At 38.6% G+C, this 14,104-nt stretch overlaps 1 protein-coding gene across 3 annotated transcripts in view; it reads right to left on the reverse strand.

Annotated features, from left to right (window-relative positions):
• Nucleotides 1-14,104, reverse strand: part of LOC106057274 (phosphonoacetaldehyde hydrolase-like) — a 284,305-nt gene that overhangs the window by 16,450 nt on the left and 253,751 nt on the right. The window contains exon 2 of one of the 3 annotated variants that reach the window (XM_056014838.1): nucleotides 753-771. The gene's annotated coding sequence lies outside the window, so the exon portion shown is untranslated. Of the gene's footprint in view, nucleotides 1-752; nucleotides 946-8,357; nucleotides 8,429-14,104 lie in introns of those variants that run through there. The other 2 variants (XM_056014837.1, XM_056014835.1) reach the window with 2 other exon arrangements.

The raw sequence follows: 14,104 nt of genomic DNA on the forward strand, positions 1-14,104 counted from the left end.
CGAAGGTGTCACATCAAAATGGAGGCGAACATGTTCATGTAACCATGACAACTTTAAAAACAGAACGATCGGGAAATTTCAACTCTATTGGAACTTAACGTTTCACGTTGCTAAAGTAAAAAAGATTTTTAAAAAACGCACAAACCAGGAACAAGGATGTGAACGCTTGTGTTAAAATGGATTATCAAACTAATGCTAAACTCGTACTTATTACAGGACAACAAAAAGGCTAAAGTTGTTGAAAGATACAATTTAAAGTTGGCAATATATCTACTCTTAGCTATATACTTCATTTGTATCTTTATAAGCTGCATCTGATTTGTAATTAGATCTAGTTTTAGGCAATAGTTTAAATACATTTCATTTGTGACTGAATATAGACTACATTATGGTATAACAGGATTTTCATTTGTACCTAATTTAGTATTTAATAGACTATATTTGATTTGTAATTGGCATTGCAGACTGTTAGTATTTGCTTATAGGTTGCAATTGATTGGTAATTGGTTATATAGACTGTTTCATGTAGATCAGCTACCTGGTTATAAGCTGCACTTTATTTACCATTGATATAGCAAACACTACTTTTCATGGTTATAAGCTAAGTTTGATTTGTAATTAATTGGCTTTAACTACATTTACATTGATAATTAACTGGTCAAAGAGTTCCATCAACAATTTTATGCGTGGCTTTGAAATGAACATCAACTACCGGTATTACTAACACTAAAACATAGGAGTAATTCACTCACCAAGACAAGTAACCTGTGGGACACCTGGTGGTTAGTCCAGACGAAATGATCCACTGACCAGTGCCCAGTGAATAAATACTACAACGGTGGCCTTCTTGAAAGCTTAATTATCTAAGCTAATCCACACTCCTAGGTGTGTTATGCTAACGGATCAACTCGACCGATGGCACACACAAGACTTACGACAATGACCGCTACTTATGAGCCGGTATCTTATTGGTTGAAGAAATGAGGTCATAGTCAGGTCGCATGTTGGCTTGGCAGATGGCAGGTTCCACGAGGACCCACAAGTGCTCAGAACGGAGCGGACAACAACACCGTTATCTTTTCGAAACCTATGACCTTTCAAACGTCAGCGCTTCTCATGATTTTTAATTCATTCTTAACTTTCTTATCCAAGGTCACCTGGGATTATTTCATTATATTGACTTAGATCTGAAATAGGGAAAGGTGCGGGTGTAAGCGAGATCTCCGTGACCTATCGAAGGAACGGGTGTAGGTCACGTGAAGACTGAAAATGTAACTGAAGTAAAATTCTGCACGCCTGGTCGTGCGGTGTGCGCGCTGGACTGTCGTTCGTACTTCTCGATGGTCCGGGGTTCATACCCTGCCCCACTGCCAAACCCCGTCGTATTGCGGGAGGTTTGGACTAGGAAGTAAACTATCTTCAACTCTGAAGGAACATCCGAAACATTTAAAACATTTTACAAACAAACCAACATAGTCTCGGCGCGTCTTGAATCAAAGTAAATCTAAATTTAGATAAAACGCACAATTCAAAGTAATACTGGACAACACTAACTAGTAAAATGAACCAGAATAAAAAACAAACAAACATAAAACTTTTGACCGGCTTTAAATTTGAAAAAAAAAAAAAAGAGTAGCCTTAGTTCATGAAAATGTCACCGAGGCGCAAAGCGCAGAAAAAAAAAATAATTAAAAGGCAAAATAAAAAGTCTAACCTCGTTAAAGCTCGTTTTTTTATTTTTTAAAAGAGCAAAACAATCCACGGCGTAGCATACACCGCTATTTTGCAGGGCCGGCCTTGCGCTACTGCAAACTATGCACCGCAGTGTGCCCCGCACTTTCATAGGACCGCGCTAATTCTAAGTGTAAATTATTAAATTAAACCATTTTAAAACTTATAACAGATTTCCCGCGGCCGCCTGATTTACCAGAAGCTCCTGGAAATCTCCTGAAATTGCAAAATATACGAAAAAGTCCTGAAAATATCCGGAAATTAATAAATCTTTAGAAAACTCATACAAATCTCCTGAAATATATAGACAAAAATTGTCATTTTGGGGGTGTCTTTCAATATGGAAAACGCCCATCCTACAGACGATAAAAAAACGGCATTATGCAATACCCGTAATTGTGTAATCTGGTGAAAGAAGCTTCTCGCGGCTCAAACTAATGAAGAATTACTTGAGGTCAACAATTCTCATAGATAGATTGTCTGCTCCGCCTGCCAACCCCAAATCCGGCCCTGTTTAGTACGCTCCTTATGTTTATTTTAAAAAAATCCGTCTGAATCCAATGCCAACTATTCTTCCGCATGCGACAAACCTTCTGGCATGAATGTTGTGCCAATGTTAAAAGGATATCTTATCCATTCAATAATTTTGGTTAAATCATGAATATCGTTTTTTTTTTCAAATCAATTCACAAATTCTCCAAATGCCGAGTTATGCATTTCAGAGTATCAGCATCAATTTTAGTAGCCTGGTGGTGGCACAGATGGGGGTAGTGGTGTGTGTGTAGTCAGCCGACGCAAATCGCCCCAGGCCATCGCTAGACGAGCGGTCAACCGTGACGAGCTACGACGGTCAGCCGAGACGAGTGTCAATACGGCGGTTCGGGAAGGATCGACGGCGGTTCGGGAAGGATCGACGTCGTGAACAGAGCTCAGGAGCGTCACGAGAGTTGTAGTCATCTGACCACCTGGAAACGTCGAGCGGCGTTCTGTCCGGTTCGAGAAGGCCAGTAGGGACCCTATATAAGAGCGGAGGTGTCGCAGTCAAGACGGTCGAGAAAAGGGGCTCATTACAGCAAGGTTCACGGCAGGGGTTCAGAGCCCGGTTCTCTACAGTCCGGTCGACTACAGCACAGTTCAGCGGTGTGGTTCTGTACGGAGCATTACGACGGTTCAGTGCGGAGTACTGTCAAGTACAGTTGAGACGGCTGGCGTCTTGATCTTGGTCTGCGATCGAGTCCGACACGACGAGCCTAGTGTGTGAAGTCAGTCCTGAACTATTGAACCCAGTGCAAGCCCGGAACGAGACGGAGAGGCCAGTGCAAGAGTTGATACGGCGGTACGGTTGATACGGAGAGATATTTGTACAGCCTGTGTTACGTGTTGCCAATTGTACAGTATTGGCTGTTATTTACTGACATTAAACTATTACGTTATTTTGGAGCCCTGAGTTGTCAAGTTCTTTAAGTTGGTGTCGTGTGGTGCAGTTTGCAGAGAGCCTGGATAGTGAGGTTCGTAACAATATATTTGCGAAAAATGCTTATTAAAAAAATCAGCATAGTTAATGATTTGCAATACCCCTTCAAACTCTTCCCGTACCGCTGGGGGTAGGCGTACCCCACTTTGGGAAACACTGGTCTAGATCTATGTATAGGCCTGGAAATGTAGATCTAGTTAGATACCTAGACACATTTGTCAAAATTAATATATAATTAAAAACAACTCTAGTTATGTTACGCTTGATGTAATGAGCACAAAGACAATACAATTATCTTACTGTGTCCTATAGGAGAGGAGTTACGACGTTTTATGTGTATGGAACTGGACTAAAGAAAATGTCTGAAAACTGTTCTCGAAAAATGAACTCATGTATCTTTAACTATTTATATGTTTGTAACTATGATTGATAGCAGCTTGAAATTTAGAACAATCATACTACATTGCATGCTTTTTAAATTCATTGCTTTGCGTTTCATGCAAACTAAACTTTTGGTGGAATAAAACAATGTAGAGAATAAGAGAGGTTCCGTGATGTCCTTATGTGATCAGTTAACGCAGCTCTGCTTTCAAGGGAGTTCTATTTCAAATCTTTATTCCAGAATAGCTTGAAGAGCCTTATTATTGATGAAGTGTTGTCCTGTTTGCTTTTAAGTGAAAAATATATTTTTTTTAATTTTAAAATTGTATTACTTTGAACGGTAAAAACAAGACCATGGCTTGAATATTGCTGGTCCATGGGTTAATTCGACGGGAGCCACCTCTGAGTTTGTGTGATAACGCAAACTCTCTTTGTAATATAGTTTAATTCTAATGTTAAAATCTAAAATAAGACCTCTTCTCGAAACCAAAAAATTAAACTTTGGTACCTAATGCATAAACGTCAAAGGGGGGTGGGGTGGATTCCAAGTAACAAACGGGTCAACCTGACAATGACCTCCGTGTACCTTGTGACATCGGAAACTTCCCTCCCTCCCTCCAACTGTTTAACGTCATTAAAAAAACAAAAAACAAACAAAAAAAATTAATAATATGCCTCAGTCGGCTATTAATACATGCTCTACTGAAGGGAGGGTGGGGAGGGTGGTGAGATCACAGACAGGCGCGTGACTGATAAGTGTAAAACGGAAAAGAAATTAAAACACGTCGACATGTAATCACGAGAAGAAGAGTCACGTGATTGAAAAAAAAAAACAAAAAAAAAAAAAAAAAAAAACACGCAAACCCATTCTTTAATCGAACGAAAAACTTTGTTTGGGTTTCTGGCACATCGGCACAATTTAGGCCATGCCGTGAACTTTGGTATAAGAACGATAGATCAACCTAATCTACATTAGTATGACAAGTTTTTTTTTAATGGCCGTGGTGGCTGAGGGGTAAATCGCTAGGCTTCCAAACCAAGAGGTCTCGAGTTTGAACCTCGATTAAGATTTAGATTTTGAACTTCGAGTTTTTTTAGAACGCCTCCGAGTCCACCCAATTATTGTGGGTGTTATCAGATGGGGAAAGAAAGGTCGTTGTGCAGCCCTAAAGATAGCAAGGTCTGAAAGGGGTTCAACTTTTAAATGGAAAGACTGGGCCTGTTGATAGGCTACGTTTGATTTTTAAATGGTTAAGAACTATATCAGTTATAATAATAATCATTTGCAAATCTTGATCTTTGCGACACAAGGTAATGATTATATGTAAATACATTTGAATAATACAATACCAATAGTAAATATCTGCAACACATTCAGCCTGTTTCACAAACTGCAGACAAACAACAGCTATTGATGACCTGTGTCACTTGGTACTAATAAAGAACCCTTTGAACTCTGAACTCCCTGCGTAGTAAAGTTTTACAACGATCAAGTCCAGCTGTTACTCACCACTGTCACGCGTTGACACGAGAAGATTCAAGTGAGCCAAGTAATAGGTCAAAGAAACCGCAGTTGACCATGACCTTCAAAAGTAGACTGGATAATACCAAGAGTCACTGGACTATTTCTAAATGACAGCATCAATACAAAACTCAAGTTCTTTTGTTGAGTTTAAAGTCGTTGCAAGATATTGCATTTTAAAAAGCACGAATAGTTAAATAATGAATGCTGGATCCAGCGGAACTAAAGACATTGATCGTTTAGTTTGAACAGTACATAGATGGCTTCCTGGTCGAGTGGATTGCGCTTCCCACTATCGTCACGAAGGTCCCTAGTTCATACCCTGCTCGCTGTCATCCCTTACAGTCGAGTAAGAGGATTGGGCTAGGACGTAATAGTCTCCAGGTCTGAAGGTACATCCGAAACTCACAGCCATGGCCTACTTAGCAAAATATGCTGTCTAATGAAGAGTCATAAGGTGCATTGGTCTGACCACATAACAGATACTGAAATCCTAACGTTATCTAACATGAACAGTATCAATGCCACAGTATGTGATTTTAAATTTCTCTGGGCGGGACACATAGTCCGAATGCCATACAATCGCCTTCCCAAACGACTTCTTTACAAAGGGCCGTTTGCAGGAAAGCGCTCCCAGGGGGGTCTATACAAGCGCTGTAAGGACACCCTTAAGATCTCCTTCAAGGAGTGTGATATTGACATTCACGGCTGGGAAGCACTACCTCTCGATCGCTCCTCAATAAAGAATAGCATAATCGTTCAAAGAATGAATCCGGTCTATGGCATTTTGCTATTTTGGTGCATAACAAGTAGATCTAGATTCATTCATTAGCCCAACTACCAGCCTATAGTTGAATGTCGGAGTCACGAGATACGAAGCAAGGAGAGTGCAGAGCCAGCAAAAAGGCCAAGAGAAGAAGCAGGCCTATCTGCAAATGACCAAACCTACTATGCCACGTATGCGGCAGGCTTTTTAAAGCGAGGATTGGACTTTACAGTTAACTTCGTGTTCATGGGTAATGAAAAATGTCATCATCTTCGACCACGAAGGAGAAGGAGGAGATTTATATATATATATATTAATACATTCAATACAATAATGAACTAATTCTTAAAATAGTAATCTTTGATGCTAAAAACAACAACCAAACAAACAATATTATAAGGAGAATTCGTGTTTTCAAACAAACTCAGAGTAGGCCCCAAAGGATTCAACTTTGGGCCATTAAAATCAAGCTCACTAATTTAAGGCATTAAGGTGATCTAATCCCATAAACCAACGCGAAAGGGGAATAAGTAGCAGGAGTTGATGGGAAGCAATGTAGATTTAATATTTTGAAGATCTAATCTCTGGACTCCACTCTGTGTAGAGATATATTGATACAGCGAGCTGAGTGCAGTAAGGCAGCGATGGTCAGTGCTGACGAGGAATGGTGGGCCAGATGGAAAAATAATAACAGAGACGATCAAATATACAAAAGAACGCCACGTTGAACTGCAACATATGTGGTCTATTATGCAACACTAGAATAGGAATTCATAGCTTCAAGCGATGAAATGCCCCATTTGTATACTAGGTCAAAGGTATGTTCAATAAAAAATAGCATAATCGTTCAATGAATGAATGCGGTCTATGGCAATTTGCTATTTTGGTGCATAACAAGTAGATCTAGATTCATTCATTGGCCCAACTACCAGCCTATAGTTGACTATAGTATATTTCTATTCTATGGTAAAATATAAACACCAATTATAAACACTCAATTAAGAAAATTAAGTCCTTTAAATCGCATTGTGAAATTTTGCATGAAATCCACATAATCAGACACCTTCGCCCTTTGGCCCCAAAATGTAATTTGCTAGGATGGGTAAACTCTGGAGGAACGAAAAAAACAGTAATGGAGATTTTCATAAATGGTGGGAAAAAATGGCTAGCGTTTTGGTGCATCCGGTGAACAAAATAAAGGAAGTGTTTATTTGCTGTGTTTGTTTTTTTATATGCGGGGAAACAAAATAAATAAATAACCAGCTTTTTTTTTTGGTGTATCCGGTGTACAAAAAAAAAAGGAAGTGTTGTTATGCAATGTTTTTTTTAAGCACCTGATAACTTTGTTCACCTTTTAGCACTGCAGAATCAAACGTTCTAAGCTCTTTTGTTTGTACAGCAAAATAATTTCAATATGGAGGAAGCATTATGAATTTAAAAACTTACTTGAAAACATACGGGCCACTTACTAGCGCTAGTAAAATAGATTTTATAAGAAGATCAATTGAGATATTGTTTAAATTAGGCCCTATTACTGATTTAAAAAAAAAAAAGTATTTAGTTGGCAACAATGGCGTTCAATTTAGCATCCTTGACATTGCTTAGTTTATCCTGAAACGTCCAATATGATCACTGTGATCATCTTAATGTCCCTTCACAACACCATAGCACTTCACATCTAGTACGTCAATAAAGGTAACGGACTCAGTAGGTTCCAGAGTTGTCAAACTGTGTTTAATGTAAATAAGGTGACGGGCTCAGTAGGTTCCAGAGTTGTCAAACTGTGTTTAATGTAAATAAGGTGACGGGCTCAGTAGGTTCCAGAGTTGTCAAACTGTGTTTAATGTAAATAAGGTGACGGGCTCAGTAGGTTCCACTTCCAGAGTTGTCAAACTGTGTTTAATGTAAATAAGGTGACGGGCTCAGTAGGTTCCAGAGTTGTCGAAATGTGTTTATTGTAAATAAGGTGACGGGCTCAGTACGTTCCAGTTATCAAACTGTCTAGTGTAAAATATACCAGACTAAAGAAATACAAAAGATACAAACCAGCACCATGGCATCAGGGCCGGCCTTAAACATAGGCAAACGAGTAAGCTGCTTATTAAGACTATATATTTACTAGTTTAACTCTGTCTCTGCTATGACTCTAAGTTTGCTAGTCTAATTCTGTCTCTACTGTGACTATGTATTTACTAGTCTAACTCCGTCTCTACTATGGAAATTGCAATGTATTAATTGTATTTATTTGTCGATATAGATGTAGACACAGGCAGGTTTTTAATAAATTGTGAAATTTTATTTTTTTCGCTGTTTTTTTTTTTTTATTTCATTCGGGGCCACCAAATTCACTTCGCCTAGGGCCTCCAACTATCCAAGGCCGGTCCTAGTGGAACCCCCATAAACATAAGCTTATCGAGTTGGTTATGGAACAAAAAGTTAGCAACCATTTAGCCCTATTTCAAAATAACTTCTAGGCTACTCACCAGTGACTAAGACACTTGAATCTATTTCCTATCACATACGATTACATCCACATGTAACGGGCGCCTGTGATCTGCAATATAAGAACGTTTACGTTTATATAGTCCATACTCGATACTAACAATCAGAGTTAGTGAAGGGAGAGAAAAGGGGGGGGGGGGGCAATAGAACGCAGGCCTAGCTTGCTTCATTCGTCAATACCAGATCTATAACGAAAAAAAAATGTGCTACCGCGCAGCTGAAGTCGTGACTTGAGACCATCCGTGACATAGTCGTCTGCGTTACGCATGACTGGTATTATCGTCTTAAGACTAGTGGCAAAGACCTATCTCTATAAAACCTACGTCATGCTCTCTAATTCTTTACTCCCCCCCACCCTTTTTTTTTATTTGTTGTTACCGGTCGTTGTCCTGTAACACCAAACTGCTGGTAAACAACTAAACTGTTGTAGGCGTAGTATATCTTTGCTAATAAAACTTCAAATAACTTGTATAACTTTCTTTTGTGAACAAGCTACTTTTTTATTTAAGGAAAACCAATAATAATAATATTAATATTATCTTATCTTACATGATACAGACGATACTTAAAAAAAATAAAGAAGATGATTACGTCCTACGCGTCATGCATCTAGTCATGCATATTAACCAATGACCTAAATTCTGCTAAGTCACTGGTTTTCCTGGCTGGCTCAGGCAACCCATTCCATGCTCTAATAGCGCTAGGGAAGAAAGAGCATTTGTACAAATTTGTCCTAGCATATGGAACGGGGAATATGCCTTTATCTTTGTGTCTTTCAGAGTATTTTATTAAATTTTGTTTTTGTATTTGAAGATTATGGAACATTCTAGTTGCCTGTCAGAGGGCGGTACTGCTGCAGACCTGCCACATCACCAGAAAATTCCTCAGTGGAAACTGATAAAGGGAATACGATGAATTTTGTTTCTCTTTAACGAAACTCGACCCTGGCAGCGTCAGAGAATGAATACTCGTTCGTTTCTAACATAATAATAATAACTAACGTAGCTCGACCCTGGCAGCACCAGAGAATGAATATTAGATTATTTCTAAAATAATAACTAATAAAAAAATAAATAAATAAATGGACTCTTTCACATGGACACTTTCACGTGGACACTTTCACGTAGACACTTTCACATGGACTCATTCACGTGGACACTTTCACATGGACACTTTCACGTGGACACTTTCACATGGACTCTTTCACATGGACTCTTTCACATGGACACTATCACATGGACACTTTCACAAAAACTACGACATGCTCCCTACAATTTATTACTCTTGAAAAGTCTTTAGTCTAATTGTTTAGATAACTTCTCTCTATAAATATCACAAAGTCGTCTCCCATTGTGGTGATCTAAAACAAGGCAAGAGAGCCCAGGGGCAAACGCGACAAGAAGCGCTTTCAAATCAACACTAACAGCTGGGAGAAAGAGGCACTGAGTAGGTCCACATGAAGAAGAAGCACGTAGTCCTGGATTGCAGATGGCGCACACACCAGAAGCAGACGGGAGAATATGCTGCAGCGCCCGGTGATTCCCAACCCGTTACTTCAGTTCTGTAGCAAGGATTGGCCTCTTTTAGTCACATGAGAAGTTGCAAAAGGAAAAATATTATTTCTCGAGACGTGAAATGACACAAAACTTTCTATAAAACATAAAAAAAAAACATGCTCTATAATTCTGTAAGCCCTTACCAAAAAAACAACAACACCAACAATTGAGTAAATCTATATATATGGTTCTCTTCATGGCTAAACAGTCTGGGCACCAAGAAGTAAAGGAAAGATCACTCTTTTATTTCTGCAAGTCGGACTTAAGCGGCGAAAAAAGAGGGGGGGGGGGGAGAAACAAGTAATCTACTCTGTATTCATCGGTCACTAAATAGCAGGGCCGGACTTAACCATTGTGGGGCTCTATGCCAAACGGATTTCGCGGGGCCCAGTTTGGGTAGGGATACGGATATTAAGTGAAAATTAATAGTTTGTATTAGAATATAAATTCATATTTGCATTTTATTAATTCTTTACTACTTACAGAATTACTTTACGAGCCATGCGTGTAGCGAAGTCATATAGTATATCCTAAAAATTCTTTTTCCTACATAGATCACGCTAAATAGCAAGAATTACCAACGTTTCAATCTATCTACGAGAATTGTTGACCTCAAGTAATAATTCATTAGTTTGATGCGCGAGAAGCTTCTTCCACCTGAGATGAACTCCATTTGGTAGCATGGCTGGAAGGATCAGTCCTCCCGTAGAGCCTTGGCAAGAAACTCTGCTTTTAAGCTCCCAAACAGGTCAAGTGATTCTGCAGACAATCTATCCCGATGCTATCGGAGCTCGGACACTCATGCAGCTACTGTCACCAGCTTCCACAATTACGGGTATTGCATAATGCCGTTTTTTATCGCCTGTAGGATTGGCGTTTTTCATATTGAATGACACCCCAAAATGATAATTTTTGTCTATATATTTCAGGAGATTTGTATGAGTTTTCTAAAGATTTTAATAATTTCCGGAGATTTTCAGGACTTTTTCGTATATTTTGCAATTTCAGATTTCCAGGAGCTCCTGGTAAATCAGAAGGCCGCGGTAAATCTGTTATACGTTTTATAAAATGGTTTAATTTAATAATTTACACCTAGAATTGGCGCGGGTTCTGTGAAAGTGCGGGGCCACTGAGGTCGCATGGGTTGCAGTGGCCTAAGGCCAGCCCTGCAAAATAGCGGCGTATGCTACGCCGTGGGTCGACTAGTAAGTAATAAAACAAAAGAGTCAGCCCCATCAATGCACCGCATGATGTAAACTATTCTTGGAGAGTTCAGAAGTCAACTCTAGAAACAAGGGTAACTATGAACTTAAACCTGTGTCATTAATTACACCTACTCTATTTTCTCTCTCTCTCTCTCTTTGATTCAGTTATTATTAGAGGATAATATTTCAGGGTAAAAGAAAGGATGGGAGTATTCCGGATGTTATAGAGTATGAGTGTGTTACCATGTAAATTATGAAGAAAGGGAGTATTTATTGTTAGATGTACAGAGAGAACATTCATTTAATGTTGGCCTTGTAGAATGCTGCAAGATAAGCGCACTGTCACAAGTGTGTTAAGTACGGGAGACCACTCCAGGATGCCAGAGTGTCAAGACGTGTTTCAATTGTGAGTTAGATGTGTTTAAATATCAATGTATTTAATTTCAAGATGAATTAGTCTATATTGTAATAAAATTTAGATTTAGTTTTGTTCACAAGGACGCTATTCAAGCTATTTCAAGTTTTATAAGTTAAAATATAATAATAATAGGCCTTCATCGGTTTAGTTGTCTACCGTTAGTATAGTGCTGTAAGTTAGTATAAGTCAACAACACCGAATGCAAATGATTAATAAACAGTTATACTATGTGGGATATACTTTATAAAGTGGACTTCGAAGATGCAACCAAAGGAATGGCGACCAATGCAATAAGCTGATTTACCTACACGGGCAAACATCGGGGAGGGGAGATTACTCACTAAGGAAGTAGACTATTATTTCCCTTCTTTTAGTAAAGTTTATTCCCTTCTTTTAATTTTTAGCGGCCCCCGAAAGGGGAAAAGACGCTATTAGTTTTGTGTGGGATGCTTTTTTTTTTTTTTTTATATTATCACTATTATTATTTTTTGGAGTCGAGAAGTTTGGGGAGGGGGAGGGATTGAAGTCATTGTAAGATATCCCCTGACACCTTCCAGAAACCAAAATAAAAGCCACTATCTACACTTCCTAAGTTACTAATCTACATATATATGAATACTATATGATTATTTTATAGAACGTCGGTGGGGTTCATTCAGTGGCGTAACTAAGGGGGGGGGGGAGGGGGGGGGAGAAATTTAAAATCCCCCCGGGCCCCCCTAGTAGGGGGGCGCCCCCAAATGGGTGTCCGAAATTTATTTGTAAATACATAAATTAATATATTTGATTGACAAATAGTGTCAACGGGTGTCTTTTTTTTCAACATTTATGGATTAAAAATTTATCACAAAGACTAAATCTAGATCTAGGTCTATCAGTACGTTGACTTTGTTGACATTTTAAAAATATTTTTTCCAACAGAGATCAAAGTTTTTTTTTAAAGTTAGTTTTACATTTTAAACTTTGTTGCCACGAATAAAACTGCATGATATACAGCGAATTCCAGGTATCTTGTTACCTTTACTAATAATAGATCTAAATGGCGAGTATTTTATGGCTACACTAATTAACCTTGAAGCAAAATTTACAGAATCGAGTATAACAGATCCAAAAGTTATTCTTAATAATGCAAGAATAGTCCATTGTTCGGGTTTGGCGTCTATAATTTCAGAATTAAACTTCACACTCGAGTTATTACCCCTCTATTCATCTTTCCTCAATCCAATGGAAACTCTATTTTTATTTCCATCTAATTCTTTTGCTTTCGCACAAAACATAAACAACAAACAATAACGTAATATCATATAATATTAGCACATCCTTCCTTTTGAAGTTATTATCACGCCCTTCCTTTTAAAGTTCTTAAGAGTGATATCTACCATTTGCGGGGCCCTATGCAAAGCGGATCGCGCGGGGCCTAGTCTGGGTAGGGATGAGCATAATGTCAATATTTTTTTTTTTTGAATTAGAAAATAGGCCTACTTTCGTCTTTGCAATACATTTTTATCAAATGAAAGCTCGCAATGCCACTTTTTATTTATTGGCACCCCAAAATGTCAATTTCGTCTATTCTTCAGGAGATTTGAATAAATTCAAAAAAAGTTCAGGACTTTATCGTATATTTTGCCTTTTCATGAGATTTCCTGGAGGCCCTGGAAAATCAGGAGGTCACGAAAACCCTGTTATTTTATATACGTTATAATGGCGTAATTTAATAATGTACACTTAGAATTAGCGCGTGTCCTATGAAAGCGCGGGGCCCACTGCGACCGCATAGGCTGCAGTGGCCTAAGGCCGGCCCTGTCTACTAGGAACTTTAACAATTCGTCCACTTCTGGTTGTCTTGACTGGCACAACAAGTTCTCTAGACGTTGGTCTATAACTGTCTGTTTCGTTTATTCCAACAGTTTGCAGTTCATTGTCTCCATCGGTATCATAGTACCCAGAGATGTCTTCATCGAAACTCTTATTAAAAAAGCGTTGATTTCTTCTGTATGTTTTTCCGTTTGTCTTTATGATGTAAAATCTGGGTGCTGAATGTTTTTTTATGACAACTGCTTTCTGCCATGTTTGACCTAGACGAACTCTCCGACAGAATTATCTTTAGGTAGTCTTGCTTTTGCATTGTATTTCACTCTGCTTTTCATCTGTCGTTCGTTGAGTAATGTCTCTGCATTTTCAGCTACCGATGGTTTCAATAGTTTGGGATCAGTTCGAATGATTCCCTGAGTCTTCTACTCGTCACCAGTTGTGATGGTGAATACGGCAGTCCACTTATCGGAGTATTTCTATACTCGAGCATAACGAGATATGGATCTTTCCCACTTTTGTATGCTCTGAATCCTTTTGCTTGCGCACAAAACATAAACGTAGTACCATATAATATTAGGACAGAATCTTCTTCATGCAGTGGAAAATTAAGAATTTTTTGCCTATCTGAAATTCTGGTCAAAGCTCTTGCTCCCAATTAATATAGTTCGGAAGAAACTACAAACGTCTGGACTGCATATACGGGAAGCTGCTAAAGAAATTAAAACCCTTTCATGCTT

This window comes from Biomphalaria glabrata, chromosome 16, assembly GCF_947242115.1.
Source record: "Biomphalaria glabrata chromosome 16, xgBioGlab47.1, whole genome shotgun sequence".
Classification (NCBI taxonomy): domain Eukaryota; kingdom Metazoa; phylum Mollusca; class Gastropoda; family Planorbidae; genus Biomphalaria; species Biomphalaria glabrata.